The sequence below is a fragment of the Taudactylus pleione genome, unplaced genomic scaffold, assembly GCF_031769625.1.
Source record: "Taudactylus pleione unplaced genomic scaffold, aTauple2 ptg001137l, whole genome shotgun sequence".
Lineage (NCBI taxonomy): Eukaryota > Metazoa > Chordata > Amphibia > Anura > Myobatrachidae > Taudactylus > Taudactylus pleione.
In genome coordinates, this window is record NW_028285538.1 from 629,088 (window position 1) to 641,728 (window position 12,641).

The 12,641-nt window shown below is 45.3% G+C and overlaps 1 long non-coding RNA gene across 3 annotated transcripts in view; it reads left to right on the forward strand.

Annotated features, from left to right (window-relative positions):
- The first annotated feature begins 560 nt into the window (after window positions 1–560).
- LOC148453506 (uncharacterized) overlaps window positions 561–12,641 on the forward strand; it is a 69,696-nt gene continuing 57,615 nt past the window's right edge. For all 3 annotated transcript variants that reach the window (XR_015874928.1, XR_015874926.1, XR_015874927.1), the window contains exon 1: window positions 561–644. This is a non-coding gene — a long non-coding RNA (uncharacterized LOC148453506). The remainder of the gene's footprint in view (window positions 645–12,641) is intronic.

Consider the following 12,641-nt stretch of genomic DNA (forward strand, 5'->3'; position numbering starts at 1 on the left):
AACGTGTAACATGTGCGTCTATTCTGGTTAGGGCTGCTTCTATATTCATTTCAGTTCCCTCTAGTCTTTTATCAGATTGAGGCATCAATACTTTAGAATTTACCTCCGCCATTTCTAGCATGGGCAATGAGGCTATGGGAATAGCTCTTTGTGAGCATTACAGTTTAACAAAGAAATGTAGCCAGCCAGGTGACTTATTCTCAGCTGCCCGGCAATACTAGCTTGGAGGTTTAAAAATACCACTTTGCCGGGCAAGTCTTGGCAGTTTTGCGTATCTCTAGCTACGGTGTAAATGTGCTACGAATGCTTATACCGCTGACTAAACGCAGGTGGTGCTTCTCCGATTATCATAATGAAGCAGGTGGCAGCGCATCATGTATTAATAACCCTTGTGCTGAGGAGGGTGAGCGAAAACACAGCACTCCGTCAAAATGAGCAGAGACGCGTCAACACTGCGCATGCGCAAGAAATCTTCAGCTGCAGCGATGGGAATTTTTTTTTTGTCCAAACTTTATTAATAACCGGACAAAAGTGACAGAGCTCATTTCCTTGAAAGTTCCTGCTTCTTACTGGTCTTCACGTGAGGAGAGGCAGATGATGGCAGCTGGAGGTGACGAAGCCGGCGCTGGTGGAGACAGCTGACAGTAAGTGACATTTCTTCTTAGTACTTGTTGGATCACTTATCTCCATCATAGTTGCCTGTGGCAGCACTGCTGTTATCGCTGGCAGGCTCAAGATAAAGAAATCCCTTTGGTACGTATTGAAAGCGATAAGGGCAGGGATATTCTCTGCCTTTTCTGTTTTGTTCCCTTATCCCCCCTTAGTACATGGTGCCTGGTATATAGCAATAACAAAATAGGTAATGTAGCTATATAACTGATTTCCCTTGTAATTCTTACCGACAGCAGTGTTATCACCGAAAGCAACCCTGTGATGCTTTAAGAGAGAAATAAAACACAAGTTCTCCGTCTGTGCCAGGATTAATGTGCTCCATAGTGTAATATATTCAATAGCAATAGAAAAGATGGGCTCACATGCACTCACTACTATTCAGATACAGCATGGCAAGATGTTTAAAGGGAAGTTTCCATTTATGTGCTTTAAAGTCAGATGTCCACATATATACTGTATACACACAGTGCTGTAGTCGGGTGACAGTGCACCCTGGGCCAGCACCCCCAGTACCGTCATGACGTCACACTGCAAGTGACTGAGCCAGGAACTGCGGAGAGCATGAAGGTGGCCGCCTTGCAGTTTTTCTTGCATGCAGTTGCCAACCTATTTATCCCACAGTGTGCACACAGGGCTGATTCAGAGATTGTACGCTAATGCAATCGCAACTGTGATCAAGCACACAGAAGCTGTGCGAAAATATGCAAATGTTGCAGACACCGGGATATGTACTGAGACGCCTACTGGGGCCATCCCAAATCCAAATAAGCAACTGCGTAGCCACTAGCCATATGCAGCCGCCGTCACAGATCACTCTATAATCGGTCATCTGAGTTGCTCTATGATCGTGCAGAATGGCTGCCTGAACTGAGACGTCAGAACTACTTTATCTGCATACTGTATCGCAGTTGTAGGCTGAGACTCACCCCCAAAAACAAAGGCAACACGCCTGTGTTTTTTGCTGCAACTCCTTGTAACCACGCCCAAATGGTCCCTGAATGTTAATGGCTTTGTAAATAAATCATCACTGCGAGCGAGGTAGCTTGGCGCATGTGCAGTGTGACTGTGGTGCATCATGCATCATCGGCCGATAATCGATCAACCACATAATTATCAGAATTCCGTGTATGTCTGTCACCTGATTGTCACTTGTAATGCAATATCTGTCGGGAGTCAGCTTTACCAGCTTTAGGGGTCTATTTATCAAGCAGTGAAAAGTAAGGAGAAGTGAACCAGTGGAGAAGTTATCCAGTACAGTTTATAAAATAATAGGTAGGAGCTGATTGGTTGCTATTGGCAACTTCGCCACTGGTCCACTTCTCCACACTTTTCACTGTTTGATAAATAGACCCCTTAGAATTAGATAGGAAACTGGTCTGTCTATCTATCTCTGGCACCAGTTATGGAGGACCTGCCTTTTATGCTTTATTCTTAAGGAATTTTTTTTGTCTGTGGTGTCAGTAATACCACTTTTAAACTAAACTCCAGGTTCTGACCCTGTATTTGGAACAACCGGGTCAGACCCGGAACAACTTCCCTTCAGACCGCGGCGCCGACCCATGTTATTCCCGGCTCAGCGCCGTTCACATTGCACACGGGTGCAGTGGAACTGGTCTGCCGGCGCTTGGAAATGACATCATCTCCAAGCACCGGAAAATCCAGAAATCACCATCCTGTAATCTGGACCTGGGTGGGACAACCCGGGAATCCAACCCTGGTCCCTTTTACACCTAGCAGCAACCCGGGTTAACCCGGCAATAACCCGGGCTTTAGCTGTGGTGTAAAAGGGATATTACATTAAAGACATGGGACCTCATTCAGAGTCTCTCGCTAGATGCGATCGCTCGCACTCAGCGTATGCAAATTTGACAAAGTGACACCATGGGAAGCGATCACACGCCAAGACATAAGCACGCCCACCATGTCTTAGCGAGCGGCCAGCGTACGCCCAATTGCACAGGCAGAGCCGCCCACCAGCACACATCACCTCCAGGAAGTATATTAAAACATTGGTACATCGAGGACAATCGGAAGCGATCGCAGCGCTTGTGGTTGCCTTACCCTACCGCAAGCACTGCATGGACTTCAGTGTAAAAAACAAGCATGTGACGTGTACTATGACGCTGCGTGTTAATTATGCACGCCTCTAAAACGGCAGGCGTACATTCGCACCTCCACCCCCCCCGTTATTAGTGTCCTGCCCCTGTTACCACCCACACACGGCCTCTCCTGTCAATCATTTCACTGGGCTATCTTTGCTGGGCGAGCGAGCGGCCTGCGATTGCACGGAGTAGCTCGCGCACGCGCAGAACGAAGCATGCGCGTACGCAAACCATTGGGCCGCTTGCGAGCGCACAGCACTAGCAAGAGACTCTGAATGAGGTCCATGGTTTGCCTGTCAGAATGCCCCATTAAGGTAATATTTGGAAATATAGGGCCCGATTCAGAGCCGCTCGTAAGCGGCCGCTCGTTCGCTCCGACCGATGTTTGCCCAACTGCGCATGCGTACGGATCGTTATATGCATGCGCGAACCAGTCAGTGCGGCCGAAATTCACGTGCTCGCAAAATAGCGAATGCCTGATAATTTGAGTGACAGGAGTAGACGTATGTGGGTGGTAACGGGGGAAGGTGCTTGAAAACGGGGAGTGGAGATCCGAACGCAGGCGTGCTTAAAGGTCAAAACGGGCGTTTTATGGGTGTGCATAATTAAAACAGCAGCGTCATTGACCACGTCACTGGGTTATTTTATAGCCAGAACTGCTCGCAAAATTGTGGTAGCAAAAACCAACCCCAAGAATAGCGAGCAGTTCATACCCTGGTCGATGTACTCGATTAATCTAATAAATAGCCGACATGAAGTAGGATGCGAGCGGCCAGGGGGCGTATTTTTTTAAAAAACGACCGCAAGTTTTGTTCACTCGTTCAGACCTAGAGTCGTGAACAGACCGCAAAGAGCGAACGGTTGATTTGAATAGCCACCCCTATTTTCTGGACGAGCGAGCGCTAATTGCGTCCGGCTCTGAATCAGGCCCATAAAGTGATCTCCTCTCGAGGCACTGTATGGGAAGGTTGGAAATTATGTACAGAATAACTGGCAGTCGTGTGGCCGTCAGCGATTAAGAGACCTGAGAAGATCTCTGGAACTTGTGCATCCAATTACCCTATTGCATAAATTAAATATCCAACCTGTGGGTATGTAATAGATTAAATACACTGTTTATCTGACACTGGACCCCATCAAGGTCATATATAAAATGATTTCCTCTCCAGGCACTGTGTCTACTGAACCGACCTGTTTATTTTTCTGACTTTTTTTTTAAAACGCATGGTAATAATGAAGCTGTATAGGAATAACATGGTTTGCTGACATTTTGAAAAAACATCCTTGAACACAATGAAACAATAAACAAGGTGAATGTAAAAGGTGAGGCTGACATTTCCCTCAGTAGACAGGTTAGAAAATAAATCTGCACAAAGAGACACTGCACACGTTCACAAAGAGACAGGAGGTAGAGGGAGCAGATGGGAGGAACCGGTGACAATTATTTGTGGCATTTGTTTGGAGAGGTCAGTGCAAGCTGCAGTACGCTCCCTAACTCGAGGCTTGGGCAGCATTTTGAGACTAAATAATTGCAGGGAAGGAGAAGGACTGACCTGCACGTTTATTTCCAGCTCTTTAAACATTGGCTTAGAATAAAAATTTAAAAACTTTGTGTGTCCTGGGGTCTTCCCACTGACCTATATGGCAGTTACTTATCTGACACATCACAGCATGCAGTGTGAGAGCTTGGCTGTGGGAGACAGTGGTAAGAACACATTAGTAGTACATCATGTTTGTGCAATAATATGCTAATGTGTTGCATGTAGACTAGTATGCAGCCTCCGTCTCGCAGGTGCATGTGCCAGAGGCTACTGCGCATGTACTGATCACCGAGAGCATGGCGTCTGTACCATTTTCCCTGAGATCATTCTATTGTGCAGATGTGATTTCTGCGCCGCCACTTCCGGACAGGTAAGTATAATTTATGGGTGCAAGGTGTGTAGTGTGGGCCCCCATGGACTGCACACCCTGCACCCATTATATATATGCCCATGTCCATGTTAAATCTGTGGAATAAGCATTAGACATTTAAACTTCTTCAATGATGCACAAAAGCGTGTTTGGTGACTTCATTTATATTAGCAATTTAGCATACATCCTGTATACTGTACTCCTAATATATCATAACATAGAAAGCACAAAAACACACACCTAAATATGCATATACTGGCTCATGCTGAGTTGAACGTGAATATAATTTTTTCTTGTGCAATATGTGTCTTTTTAAACAGATCATATGAGCTAGAACATTTAACTCACAGGTTCTCAAACTCCGTCCTCAGGGCCCCAAACAGTGCATGTTTTCCAGGTCTCCTCACAGAATCACAAGTGAAATAATTAGCTCCACCTGTGAATATTTTAAAATGTGTCAGTGAGTAATGAACACACCTGTGCACCTGCCAGGAGACTTGGAAAACGTGAACTGTGTGGGGTCCTGAGGACCGAGTTTGAGAACCTCTGATCTAACGCATCCGCACTTATGACGACTGACACGCATTTTGGGCCATATAAGGGTAGTGTAGGAACGGCCAAAGTACAATAAGGATGTGTTCACCCTAATGTGTCCCATGCTGACCACAAAAAGGGAGCAGATGTGCCTCTTTAGAGATGGGTAAAGGTGCCCATACATCTGCGACGGATCGACGCGATGCAGGGATGCGATCGGAAATTTACAATCGCCCATCGGAAATTTCCGATCACCCATCATCAATGTTCTGCGATCCGTCGCCGTATCGCTGACATTTCACATGTTAAATGTCCCCGATTTGACGATTGCGATCATTTTCGCAATCTTGGATTTCTGCGATCCTGCGATGCCAGCTTGCAGCATCCCAGGATCGCGGCAATCCGTCGCAGATGTATGGGGCCTATTACTTGAGGCAGCTGATTTTTTACAGGGGAAGGTGATGGATGTGTTGTGTACGTTGACGTGAGTTTAATTAAATGTAATTTTATACTTGAGTCTAATTTCCTTTCATATAGCAAATACGATTCTATTAGGTATTCATAAAACTGCCCTGTCATGTCCTACTTTGTGTATGAATTATTTACTGTAAGCATACTTTCCTACTTTGCTGGGGCAGCCAGGTCGGCAGAGAGGAGGCGTGGTGGTCGGGAAAGTGGGCGGTGCAGGGGTTGTGATGGTACGATCGCATCATCTGTGCCCCCCCACCCCCAAACTGCTCACTTGGGCAGCCGCAGGGGATTGAGAGCGGGTGGAGAGGGGGCCGCCAGAGGGGTGGGGTAATGGAGGTAGGTGCGGGAGACTTGCCTACTTTTCCACGTGGATGGGAGCGCCACCCGATTTTCAGGAGGCTCCCGGCCATTCCAGGAGTGAAGGCAAGTGTATGACTATAAGTTTAGCATTATCCACTAACACTGTGACACCATATCTCCTGACATAAACCAGGTGAATTTACTACTGTGTACTAGAGTAGTAATATGCTACACATGGCCGCATCTTGTTTATGTGACAGCTCTGCATTGTAAGCAAATTGTGCCTTTTTTTGTGGACGCATTTTATACCATCTTACATACTCAGTTAAGACATTATGGGAAACTGACCTATTTCACCAATTAGACAGTGTTATGGCCTATATTACCCAATGATATAAAAAACACTTTGAGGGGTATTCAATATGAAACATTAACTTCACTGTTGAAGTTAACGTTTCATATCAGAGTTTTTACCTGCGTTAAAGTATCGGGCGCGCTCCCGCTTATACTGTATTCAATATAAAATTAACGAAAACGGGAAACTCCGAAGTTGGATTTGCGTAAAGTTACGAATTTTTCCTTAAAAAAAATTGTAAGACCCCCCTAAAGTAGTAAAAACATGGGGGAACACTATGGGTACCCCCGTTTTAGCCTTTAATTGAAAGTCGGGGATTTAAATAGCCGCAGCAGGTGTTTTTTTCCGACATTGAAGAAGTGATGCAGAAGAGCACTTAGGTTATTTTTTTCGTTTTTTTAACTGGCCCCATCAAATTTGGGGTACATGAAAATGGGTACTAGCATATTTTGATGTCCCTAAAGTAAGTTTTTAAAAATTCTGCATTTGTGCACCTGCCGCTATAAATCTATTCTAGAAAACACCTGCCGCATACTTGCAGAATAGCCCTGTAGCCCTGAACCTATTTCCGTATTGTTAAACAATTTTTTCCCATTTTTTTTTCACCCCAATTTTTTTATTAATTTTTTGGGGTGTCCCTATTTTGTTTTAAAACTTTTTTTGACACAGTTCTTTTTTAAATGTCATTCCCAGGGGTGCAGGCTATTTTTTTTAAGCCTGCACCCCTAAACCCCAATTCTGCACTTTGTTTCGACACCTATTCAATGGTGAAAAGTTATCCCCGTTTTTTATCAAAGACTTTTCAAAACTGCGATAAGTCTTTGAAATTGAATACGGTGTAAGAGTCAAACCTGCGATAATGACGTCAAAAGTGCGATATTAACGCAAAAACGATGTTATCGCTCCCATATTGAATACCCCTGTTCATCTTCTAGGCCAGAGGATCCCAAACTCCGCCATTACAGTCCACATTTTAAGGATATCTTGAGCACAGGTGACTTAATTAGTACCTAGTCAATTTGATTTAACCATCTAGACTCAATCATGGATATCCTTAAAACCTGTACTGTTATTGCGGAGTTTGGGAACCTCTGTTCTAGGCATTATTATTATGTACACCTTTTTTATAGTACCAGTACAAACGCTGTCTACATCATCTGTGTCATGCCTGTTGGTCTGCCTCTCCTCATTAGAATATAAGCTCTCACGAGCGGGGCCCTCAACCCTCTTGTGCTTCTCCTTACTTATACTTTCAGCTACTCCTTACTCTCCACTATGGCACACAACACTTGGTTGCTTTTACCCTGTTGCTTATTTGAGTGTTATGATCGCTAATATGACAATGTATATATTGTATATAAACCTTGTCCTTATCCTGCATTGTTTTGTACTGAAAGTCAATGGTTTCACTTATTTACATACTTTATAAGGCTCTGCGGAACACTTGTGGCACCATATAAATAAAGGATAATAACAATAATACCTCTCATGAGTGTATGTGGTACAATGAAAGCACAGTCAGTGCAGCACAATGAGGACGCCTTTTTGAGGAAGCTTTTGGCAGTCAGCCAAAAGAATCTTTGCTGATTTCCATGCATATATATATATATATATATATATATATATATATATATATATATATATATATATATATATATATATATATTAGGGGTTTGCACCGGCCACTTTTCGTGTTTTGGATCTGGATCTTTCTTCGTGTTTTGGATCTGGATTGGTTTTGCCAAAACCATCCTTCCGTGTTTTGGGTTCTGGGTTTTGTGTTTTGGATCTGTATTTTTTTGAAAAAAAGCATAAAAACAGCTAAAATCACATAATTTGTGGGTTTTTCGCTCCTATCCTATTATTAACCTCAATGACATTAATTTCCACTAATTTCCAGTCTATTCTGAACACCTCACACCTCAAAATATTGTTTTTAGTCCAAAAGGTTGCACCGAGGTAGCTGGATGACCATGCTAAGCGACACGGGTGGGCGGCACAAACACGTGGCCCATCTAGGAGTGACACTGCAGTGGCAGACAGGATGGCAGTTTGAAAAACTAGGCCCCAAACAGTACATAATGCAAAGAAAAAAAAGAGGTGCAAGATGGAATTGTCCTTGGGCCCTCCCACCCACCCTTATGTTGTATAAATAGGACATGCACACTTTAACAAACCAATCATATCAGCGCCAGGGTCTGCCACACGACTGTAGCTGAAATGATTGGTTCATTTGGGCCCCCACAAAACAAGCTGGCAATTAATCTGTGCCTGCACAAACTGGCTCTACAGATGCAAGATGTCATCCTCATCCTTCTCATCCACTGATTCCTCACCCTCTTCAATGATGTGTACATCCTCATCCTCACAGAGTATTAATTCGTCCCCACTGGAATCCACCACCACAGGTCCCTCTGTACGATCTGGAGGCTGGTCTTCCTGGAAGAGTTGATAATTCATTCTTATGAACATCATCTTCTCCACATTTTGTGGTAGCAACCTCCTACGCCTTTCGCTGACAAGGTTCCCGGCTGCACTAAACACTCTTTCGGAGTACACACTGGAGGTGGGGCAACTCAGGTAAAATAGAGCCAGTTTGTACAGGGGCCTCCAAATTGCCTCTTTTTCCTGCCAGTACAGGTACGGACTGTCTGACATGCCTACTTGGATGCTGTCACCGATGTAATCCTCCACCATTCTGTCAATGGTGACAGTATCATATGCAGTGACAGTAGACATGTCAGAAATTGTTGCCAGGTCCTTCAGTCCGGACCACATGTCCAAACTTGGTCCTGCCTGCCCTGCATCACTGCCAGTGGGTTGCTTAGGATACCTAAGTTGTTTCTTGGCAGCCCCAGTTGCTGGAGAAAATGAAGAAGGAGCTGTTCTGCTTCAGCTGACAGTGTTTTCACCAGCAGGTCTTTGCACCTCTGCAGGCTTGTGTCAGCCGGAAAGAGAGACACCACATAAGCTTTAAACCTTGGATCGAGCACTGTGGCCAAAATGTAGTGGTCTGATTTCAACAGATTGACCACCCTGGAATCCTGGCAAAGCGAATGAATGGCTTCATTCATAAGTCCCACATGCCGAGCAGAATCGCTCCGTCTTAGCTCTTACTTCACTTTCTCCAGCTGCTTCTGCAAAAGCCTGATGAGGGCAATGACCTGACTCTAGCTGGGAGTGTCTGAACTGACTTCACGTGCGGCAAGTTCGAAGGGCTGGAGAACCTTGCACAACACGGAAATCATTCTCCACTGTGCTTGAGTCAGGTGCATACCCACTCCTTTGCCTATGTCATAGGTGGATGTATAGACTTGAATGGCCTTTTGCTGCTCCTCCATCCTCTGAATCATATAGAAGGTTGAGTTCCACCGCGTCACAACCTCTTGCTTCAGGTGATGGTGGGGCAGGTTCAAGAGTGTTTGCTGGCACTCCAGTCTTCGGCACGCAGTCGCTGAATGGCGAAAGTGGGCAGAAATTTTTCGGGCCACCCAAAGCATCTCCTGCACACCCCTGTCGTTTTTCAGAAAATTCTGCACCACCAAATTTATTGTGTGAGCAAAACATGGGACGTGCTGGAATTTGCCCAGATGTAATGCTCGCACAATATTGGTGGCATTGTCAGATATGACAAATCCCCAGGAGAGTCTAAGTGGGGTAAGCCACTGGGCGATGATTTCCCTCAGTTTCTCTAAGAGGTTGTCGGCGGTGTGCCTCTTACTGAAACCGGTGATACACAGTGTAGCCTGTCTTGGAACGAGCTGGCATTTCTGAGATGCTGCTACTGGTGACGCTGCTGTTGTTGCTACGTAAGGTGATACATCTACCCAGTGGGCTGTCAGTCATATAGTCCTTAGTCTGCCCTGTTCCACTTGTCCACATGTCCGTGGTTAAGTGGACATTGGGTACAATCGCATGTTTTAGGACACTGAGGACACTTTTTCTGACGTTTCTGTACAGTCTTGGTATCGCCTGCCTAGTGAAGTGGAATCTAGATGGGATTTGGAACCGGGGACACACTACCTCCATCAGCTGTCTAAATCCCACTGCACTAACAGCGGATACCAGATGCACGTCTAACACCAACATAGCAGTCAAGGCCTCAGTTATCCATTTTGCTTCAGGGTGACTGCTGTCGTACTTCATCCTCCTCGCTAAGGACTGTTGGAGGGTGAATTGTTTAGTAAAAGTAGTGGTGTTCCTACTTCCTCTCTGGGATGATGAACGACTCCCAGCAGCAACAGCAACAGCGGCAGCAGTAGGCGTAGCAATGCAGGATCCTCCAGAAGAATCCCGGATAGGAGAGTCAGTCATGCCAGTGACATGGCCTACAGGACTACTTCCGATCTTGACTAAGGAGGAAATTGACAAGGAGGGAGTTGACTGTGTGGTTTGCAGGCGCTTGGATACAACAGGACAAAGGGATTTAGGTGTCCCTGGACTGCTTACGGTCTTAGCCAGTTTCTGAACTTGACAGTAACTTTATATGAACGCGCTGCAGGTGAAGTATAAGGGAGAATGTTCCTAGGTGGTTAACATCCCTACCCCTACTTATTTCACCTTTACATATGGTACATATGGCAAGACAGTTGTTGTCCGGATTTGGATAGAAATAATGCCAGACCAAAGAGGTGGAATGTTTGGTCTTCTGCCCAGGCATGACCGTGATGGGCTTTTCCATCCCACGGACAACAACTGTCTCCCCCGGAGCCTGATTTAAACAAACCACGGACAGCCGCTCGCGAGTGAGTCTGAATCACCCTGTGGGTGCTCCTTCCAGCACTTACAGAGGGCGTGCAAATGGTGGAAAGAGCCACCACTTCCCGTCCAGTGCTGGGAAGGTCAGGCATCGCAACCGTCACCACACTTGGGACCTCATTCAGAGTCGGTCGTTGCGGCTGCACGGTCGTATGCATACGATGTTTTTCTTTCTGCGCCTGCATACGGCTAGCAGTGCGCATGTGCGTATGAGCTCTACCGATCAAAAATACTGTCGGTCGTAGGGCTTCCGACATGGAAGTGGATTGCTAAAGTTGATTTACAGGAAAGACAGTTTGTGGGAGTATACGGGGGTGGTGGTCTGCAAACGGAGGCGTTCTTCAGCGTTTCCAGGCGTTTTAGGGGAGTGCATAAATTACCTGCTTCGTACGACCAAGAATTGCGGATGCATGAAAACGTCACTCTACGAACAGGCTGAACGTCCAGGCTAAGGTAGGCAAGAAGCGTCCATAAGCCACAACAGTACAATTGTTAATCTGATGTTACCTGCGATGTTTCGATTTGGAACCATACAAACCAAGCAGCTAATATTGCTGCATTGTAACTATTAACACTGCTAAATACCTTGTAACTCATTTCACTTGCGTGTGCATTAGGGAATTCGTAACACAAATGTTTATTTGTGCTTTTTAAACCTTTTTTTTGTAAAACAGTTTTTAAAACATCTAGCATTGTGTTTTGCGTAGCAGCCTTTTCACATACCACACTTTTTAAACCTTGTATACATTGATATATTTAAAGATAGGCATTTTTGGTATAATTTTTTTTTATTTTTTTTAAATTTGCCTTTCATCACAATTATTGTTTCGACAACATTTGTATATAATTAAAATAAATTTATAAAAAAAAAAAAAAATTTTTGGTTCAAAAAAAATAAAGAGCTTGAGACATTGGTGACAAGAAATATGGGGACTGGACAACAGGTGAGGGAGGAGATATACAGGGCTACTTGCGTCGTTTGGGCTGGCTCGGAAGAAGAGGTAAGCTACGGACAGCCGACTGGCGTGTAACACGCCGACTGGCCTGGCCAGAGGTAGATGGGATTTCCTCTGGCCTAGGCATAGGGCTCTCCATACTTACGGGGGTGGCTGTTGGGCTGCCAGAGGTGGTGGTCCTGGGAGGAAGGGAGTCTCGCTCCATCATGGCAGGTGGCAAATGCACACCTTTCCTGCATTCAGTAATTACTGCATGGGTTGTGCTAGATGTGAGCGCATCCCTGGATTGGTTACCCGTGCATCCTTATTTCCCTAACTACAAATGCACACCTTTCCTGCATTCCATAATTACTGCGTGGGTTGTGGTAGATGTGAGCGCATCCCTGGATTGGCTACCCGTGCATCCTTATTTCCCTAACTACAAATGCACACCTTTCCTGCGTTCCGTAAATACTGCGTGGGTTGTGCTAGATGTGAGCGCATCCCTGGATTGGTTACCCGTGCATCCTTATTTCCCTAACTACAAATGCACACCTTTCCTGCATGTTTCTATAATTGGGGTTTGGTTTCTTTATTTAAGGC